The sequence below is a fragment of the Solanum pennellii genome, chromosome 3, assembly GCF_001406875.1.
Source record: "Solanum pennellii chromosome 3, SPENNV200".
In the NCBI taxonomy this organism is placed as follows: domain Eukaryota; kingdom Viridiplantae; phylum Streptophyta; class Magnoliopsida; order Solanales; family Solanaceae; genus Solanum; species Solanum pennellii.
This window is the reverse complement of record NC_028639.1, coordinates 61,180,366-61,188,482: the sequence shown is the minus strand read 5'-3', so window position 1 is coordinate 61,188,482 and position 8,117 is coordinate 61,180,366. Positions and strand designations below refer to the sequence as shown.

General features: G+C 35.3%; 1 long non-coding RNA gene across 1 annotated transcript; it reads left to right on the top strand.

Annotated features, from left to right (window-relative positions):
* Positions 1-204: 204 nt before the first annotated feature.
* Positions 205-3,622, top strand: LOC114076367. The gene is made up of 2 exons (XR_003577211.1): positions 205-434; positions 3,208-3,622. It is a non-coding gene; the product is annotated as an uncharacterized LOC114076367 (long non-coding RNA).
* The last annotated feature ends 4,495 nt before the right edge of the window (positions 3,623-8,117 follow it).

Sequence of the window (8,117 nt, the reverse complement as noted above, 5' to 3'; positions counted from 1 at the left end):
TATCTTGCTCTACCCGGGTTCGAACCTTGGTGGAAGCAATGATTTAATTAATTTATTGTATTTAGTGAATTAGTTAAATTAATTAATATTTAATTTTCTGATTTAATTAAAGGAAAATAAGCTTTTTAATAAAAAATAATATTAATAATAATGAGGAGTCCTAGTTTGACTAAGTCTCAACCACACTTTCCTTATCCTTATCCTTTCATTCTCACGTCTCTCACTCTCATTCTCACGTTTTTGATCAGCAAAAAAACTCAAAATAATAGTTCTTCACTCTTGAAGAACCTACACACAAAGACTCAAATGAAAAGCTAAGCTAAAAACGAAAATCAACAACATTCTTCTCGACGGTTTGGGTTTGGGATTTTGGTGGTGAGGCAGTGGTGTCGTGGGAATAGGCAGTATTGAAACAAGTGTTGAACAACATTAAGGTATGGGTTTTCTTCTCTCTTGGTCCCTTTCCCAAGAGACCCCTAAGTTCAATTTAAATTCCAATTGAGATCTAAGGTTGTCCCCGTTGCATGCCCCTGTCATTATATCCTTTGAAATATTCAAAGCATGCGTTGATATGTCTTCTGGTAGATAATTTTAGGTTTGGTTGTGATTATTTATTGAATGTGTATTTAGAAATTATGTAAGGAATGAAAGATGTATTCCGGAAAAGTGTTTTACGTTAATTGTTTGAGCATGAGTGTGCTGTAAATTAACTATGTTGCTGCCTGAAATTTGTGTGTTATAAATGTTGTGTTTTCGTATACGTAAATGTTAAAACTGTGATGTTCATATAAGGGTAATGTTGCTGGAAAAATGTCACCCGAATTACTCCAAGAATAACCATTAAAACTTGAGAGAAAGATGGATTGAAATAGACCAAATTTCCAGTTGCTGGAAATGTTGGTCTCGGCCAAAAATTTGAAAAGTGAGCTATGTTTTAAAATTTTTAAAAAATTGTGAGGTCATTGGGAATTGAACCCAAGACCTCACCAAATGCAAATTACATAAAAAGTTCATGAGAAAAAAATGGAAGAAAATAACTGAGGTGAGTGGGGATTAAACCCACAACCTCTTGAATAGATGAGAGAGTTAGAAGAAATATAAAAGAGAAAAATAAAATGAGGTGAGTGGGGATTGAACCCACAACCTCTTGGATAAAGTTAAGAGAAAATTAAGAGAAAAAGAATGAGTTTGTGGGGGATTGATCCCACAACCTCCTTGCGTTAAACGAAAAAGAGAGGAGGAAAAGAAAGGAAAATATTACGGAAGTGATTGGGATAGACCTAGGGTCCCCCAAATCTGAAAACTGCAAGTACCAAGTTTGATATAGTATTTAGTGTTGCTCAAGGGATTTGAAATCGGGGTCCCTTGCCAAATTCCGTATTAACACATAAGTCGTACGTGAACAAATATTTAATGAATGCTGCCTCTAAGAGTCGAAATCAAGATCTTGGCATACCAACAATGTGCATAAGTCCTGTACAACATAATCTTGGGTAAGTAAGAGTCACTTAGACGAATTAGGAATGAAGCCTCATGTCTTGTACGTATGGATCCATAAGTCCAGCGTACGTTTAAAAGTAAGCGAACCTAAGATGGATGTAATGAAATGATGTGAACCTAGGAGGTTTATGTAAGAGTGTTAAACATACTAAAGGACAAGTGCATTGGCATATGACGAAATGAACATTCACATAAGTAAAGTGTAGAATAATGTAAAGTCAAATCTCAAGCATACTCCAAAAGAAAGTGTTAAGAATGAATTCATAGTTAATATGCAAAGAAAAGAGTGACTACATGATTATAGTCTAGGGCAAGTGAGATAAGCTGCATCTACGCCTAAAAATCAGTGTCACTAAATGAAATTTCTAAGAGATCTATATATATACTAAACGATGAATAAGCAAAGAAAGAATGGCTACATGAGGATAGGCTAGTAAAGATAGACAAGTTGTATCTACGTCTAGAATCAATGTCACTCAATGTAAACTCCAAGAGAGCATATGTATGTTATACGATTAACAAATAATGAAAGGTGAGTAAAGATGAAACGAAAAGATGTTAAGAGAGAACAGGGTGGCACCATAAAATGAGGCTAGTGCAAGTGAGACAAGCTGTACCTACGCCTATATAAGGTCACCAACAGTACTCACCTCAGAGAGTGTTGAATATTAAGAGACAAGTCTCAATCACACTCTATATGTAAGTGTAAGGAAAATTCACACTTAATACGTAATGATGGGATGAGAAATCATATAATGATCTATGATGCCTCATGCTAGAAGCCAGCTTCTATGATGTATGAGATGAATGTAATGGAACTTTACACTGAGCACGATAGGTTAGCTATGAGTCGCGATCCTTCTTTCGGGAAGGTAGAGGTTCGTGTAATTCTCATGAGATAAGACTGTCCGTCCAGACGGGTATGAGTCTCCTTATATCTCCTACCCTTTGAACCTATACTGCCAATATAGGGTTCTAGAAGGGTTCGAGTCCCTATATTCGCTAGCATGTTTTGCTTCACTTTGGACGGTGATTCCACCTCTTTTCGGTGTGTGGTTAAACACTTGATTTCATGATGCTCACATGATCTATGTCGGTTAAGGTTAAAGTTCCCAAAGAAAGAAAGAGGCCAGCCTCAAATAATGCACATAATGAAATGAACGATACCAAAGGTGTTAGGATAGGGTAATCAAGAGGTGAGCTAGACTTAAGTAATGACACTAGATTATTCTTGGTCATTGCACAGCTAATCCAATGAAAGTCTTAAACTACATCCTAGGTATAATTGGTGTTTACACTAGTATATGAATGAATGAAAATGAAGTACGTATGAATGATTGAGGCAGACTCTGTGTTTGCTAAAGGAAGCTCCGTAGTTGAGGTCGCATATGTTGAGCCCTCATTAAGGAAGTCTTAATGTCAAGTCCATGATTCCATGGTCTAATGGCATATGAAGGAATGATATGAACTATGTTATATGACATGTGCAATATGTTATGTGCTGTTTGCAAAATGATATATATGATGATGCATGTTACTCTTATAGTGACTTTCCTAATCCGATTTGGCAAGTCCACTGACTTGACTTTCCATAGCTCATATAGTTAGGAGAGAGATCTTCTTAATCATGCATGTCCTTGGTGTGTTCTTGCATATACCCATACTTAGACAAGTGTGTACTAATCGAATACAACTCTCTACTTTTAGGTGCAGGTGCAGGTGAATGCTAGAGCTTACGAGACTACGCTGAAGTTATCCGAACGTGGAGCATTCATCCGGACTTGGTAGGACCTATTACTTTCGAGGATGCCTATCTTTTATATTGTATCTTAGATGTAGGCATGAGCTAATGGAGTATGTTCCGCTAGTGTTTCTTTCCCATTTATTTTCAGATATTGTATTGGTGCCATTTTGGCAACTCTATAATTTATACAGATATGACTATGTCTTTCATTTGGTTAACTTGACATTAGATGGTTGTTGTGAAATGCTTATGAGTTTATGTAGATAGTGTGCTAATGGAGTATGTTCCGCTAGTGTTTCTTTCCCATTTATTTTCAGATATTGTATTGGTGCCGTTTTGGCAACTCTATAATTTATACACATATGACTATGTCTTTCATTTGGTTATCTTGACATTAGATGGTTGTTGTGAAATGCTTATGAGTTTATGTAGATAGTCTTATACGAGTTCAATGTTTCTCACTATGAAGTCTAAGTAAACAAAAAGTTCAAAATTTCCCGCTAAAATTAACCTAGATGATGCAACGATGATGTATGTAGGCTGCTTTGCGACCTCTGAGAGGTCAACGATGCCGGTTTTGGCTAGGGTCCAAACTCCGGTCGTGACAGGGACAAGACCCACGACCTCCTAAAAGCTAAAAGTAAATGGTATCCTCCGGAAGCAAGGAGGCTAACCTTAGCTAACTTGAACTCTATGTGATATCAACAAAGATCCTATTGATGATTCTGAATACTTGGATCTACATCATCAAAAGATGCAGGCCAAATGGTTCAGTACGTGGAATGTACGAGCATGTAAGGGGAATTCTAAAGCATAAAAGATATATTTGTACTTGATAAAAAGGAAACATACTTACCTCTTTTTAGCTCAACTCAAACATAGAATAAGATACTCAACTCAAAGATTAGATATTCAACTCCAAGATTAGATACTCAACTTCAAAGATATGATACTCGACTCACTACAATAAAACAGTGTTTAGCGATGGCAACAATCCATCACTATATGAAGAAAATCCGTCACTAATCATGATTAGCGGCAGATTAGCTACGGAATATTGACTGTTGCTATTATGCTCGTCAGTAAACTCATAGTGACTAAAAATGAGTTCGGTCACAAATTTAGTGACGTCTGAGTGACGAACTATGTCCGTCGCCATATTGTAGTGACGGAATGATTCGTCATTATATTTATCTAATTTTGTTGCTAATTTCATAATTCTATGACCAAAAATGATGTTTCGTCTCAATTTTAGCGACGTCATAGTGACGAAACATTTCCATCGCCACATTTTATCGATGAAAAGATTCGTCATTATATTTTTATAGTTTTGTTGCTAATTTCATAATTCATTTCGTTATTTTACAACAAAATTTCCGTCATAACATATTTTGTAACAACATATTAGGCCTTAATAATTGTCGTTGATCCGTCGCCAGCATTCTTTTTACAGCAACGACCAAATAGTAGCTAAATTTGCTGCTAAAATTGTTCTTATGCACTGCTGAAATATATTAAATTAAAATTGATAAATCATCCAAATTTAACAAACATTCATATAATATAATACCCATAGACGATTCATAATATATAAATAGAAAACTCCAGAACAACATATTTCTGGTTAAAATATAAAAAGAAAACTATTAAGTACTCTTAAATAAACCCATGTTCATCAAAATATTACTACGCGATATTTCTAGTTTCCAAAAAGTATGACATTATCCAAAACCGAAGCTGTGGAGGTATTAACTGGAAATAGAGGTATCAACCTCGTCCACATTACTAGCAGGAGGCATGGGCTCCGCAGATGATGGATTGCTTAATGGAGTAATCAATGCCTACACCTGCTCAACAATAATAGGTCCAAGATGACTAGTTGATGCAGGCATCATTTTCTTTACAAACTCGTCCAAATTTGTTGTCGATGTTGATTGAGAAAAAGGATGAGGTAATGATCATGATTCACAAAGTTTCTGCCCATCGTAATTTTTTGCTTCAGATCCAAGATAGTATATTATTCTTTTCGTTTCTCCTTCCACAGCTTGGTAATAGCTTCATATTGATCAATATCAGTTTCAGACAATGTTTTTTCCTTTAATATTTCTTCATATTTATCCTATAATAAGTAGAGAAAATGAGAAAGCAATAATGATATGGAACAAACCAAATTATGAAGGAAAATGCAGATAATAGACAAAGTCATGCTCAGTACAGTGTAGAGAGTGGAAGAAACACTAAGAATAAAGATGTCACTTTCAGTTAAGTTTGATACTATTTCATATGATTCATTAAAATATACCAGCTGCTGTTTACAAAGATAAAGTAGTATATGTGAGTACAGATGAGGCATGCCTTTGAAACTTAGCAAACTGATAGAAATAAAAAACTTCACAAGTTCACTAGAATGGAATTCATAGATGTGTACACCATTTGTCTAGAATTTGTCATACCCTCTAAGAGAACTTATCAATACCTCTATCTAGTGCAGCAGTTGTTGTGTCTATGGTAATAAACAATGGGTAGAGAAGTAATTGCTAACAACATCCACACCAAGAGAAGATCATGTTAATTATTACAGTACCACACAGACAATGACAACTAACTATTCAGGAAATCCCCCTCTCCATCACCCTACCCCAACACTCGCTAAGTTCATCAGTGAGTGACTTTTGAAAGCTAGAGTCACTGTAAAACAACAGTACAATCACACCGAAAAATAGTAAAAAATTGCACCCGAAAAGCCTCAAAATAGTGCCAGTAGTTTCTCTCTAAAAAGATACTAGAATCGCATTGAAAAGTCTCAAAACATCATTAGAACTGTACCAAACAGCAGCAACAAATACACTTTAAAACAGTAAAAAAATGCACCATAAACTGTAGTGGGAAAGAACCAAAACACCTCCAAGTTTTAGACTTACATGGATATCTCGAGAACGCTCACCAACAAATGTTTTTTCCATCATGTCCATGTGTATGAACATACAAATGTAACTCACTTGGCGTGGGATCTCGGCCTTTTTCAATAGCCTATACAAAAGAAATCACGTTATATATATATATATCATATAAGAGAAGATGTTAGTTATAGAGTTTGTAGAATATATATATACTCACAAGTTTCTTGCGATGTTCTTCGATAGAAATAGAGCCACCAGTGTGAGTCCCAACAACAGTTTCACGAACGCCACGACGATGTTGCGAATTAATTTCTAATTTCATAATAGACTCTGTACTTCCCCAAAGCTCCATCCATCTTTTCCACACATCTTCTGGTACGCAACCTGGCCTAACTCCTCCTTTTTTTATTTTAGAAATGAAATTCCTATAGTTCAATGGTGCCTTAACCATCCATTGTGTTTTGACTTCGTTTTCACTAATGGAAACATCCCAGCAGAACTTTTTCTGAAACAAGTTTTGAAAGTAGTACATTACTGTCCTATCTATAGAATACACTTGCTAAAATCACTTACGATGAAAACATATACCTTAAATTATCCAAAATAACCATTTCTTATATCATTTGAAACACCTTTCCAATTGATTCCATTAGGATCAACCTCACTTTTGAAAGATTTGGATATGAAAGTAGAGCATATTTGAGGAGGTTCAAGTCTGTATAAATTAGAAGAGGTTATTAGGAGGGCTACCATAAATCAGAATTCAAAGACATCAAGTGTCAACAACACAACAAGTAGGAATAAAATTAAAAGAATGGACTAACCCTGCAGAAGTTAGAAAGAAAAGGGTCCTTGGATGGCTACTGTTTGATTCGCCTTCAGCAACTCTATTTGTATTACCTGTTGGAACATTGCTACGGGTAGAAAGACCTTGACCTATTAGATTACTGACATTTGGTGTAGCTGGAGGTGTCTCAGAGATGGTTGGGCTAGTACTTTGAGTTGACGTTTCAATATTGGTCGGGGTACCACCTTGTTGAGGAGAAACTGTAGTGGGCTTGGGAATAGTTTGCATGTTCACACGAATAGCAGAATTATTCTTACTTGAAGATTTTTCACGACCTCTGCTTCCAGCCATAACTATAAACAAAAAAAAACATTGTTGTTAGATAATGAGATTACATGGAACAATAATGCTGAAATATGAAATTGTCTCTGTAATTAAGAGCTTGTTGATCAAGTAAAAAAATTAGTACTTGGAGATACAAGAGTAACTATCTAAAACAAAAGTAACAACACTGAAGGGTTCATGAACTTATATCATAAGCTTTACACTAAGAATGAAATTCTGATAAAGCTCCAGAACATTGTTGTGGGTAGAAAGACCCTAACCTATTCGGTTACTCTCATTTGGTGTAACTGGAGATGTCTTAGAGATGATTGGGCTAATACTCTAAGTTGACGTTACAATATTGGTCGAGATACAACCTTTTCGAGGAGAAAATCTAGTGGGCTTGGGAATAGTTGGCATGCTTACACAAACAGCAGGATTACTCCTACCCGAGGATTTTCCACGACCTCTAACTCCAGTCATACCTATAAACAAAAAAAAAACACTGTTGTTAGATAATTTGGAACAAAGATGAAATATAAAAAATGTCTTTGTAAGATCTTGTTGATATGAAATCTATCATGTGCTTCTGATAAGGAACCAGAAACTGATGGTTACACAATCACTGTCAAGTAATGTCATTCAATTCAAAGAAATGATCAAAAATTTACATTACAATAAGTCTCCCAAAGATTTAATTAGGAATTGAAATAAGAAATTAAGCACTCGTAATTTAATGATAAAAAATTTACATTACAATAAGTCTCCCAAAGATTTAATTAGGAATTGAAATAAGAAATTAAGCACTCGTAGTTCAAAGACAAGAGCTATTTCTTTTTAAATCCTAAACTGAAAAGCAGAA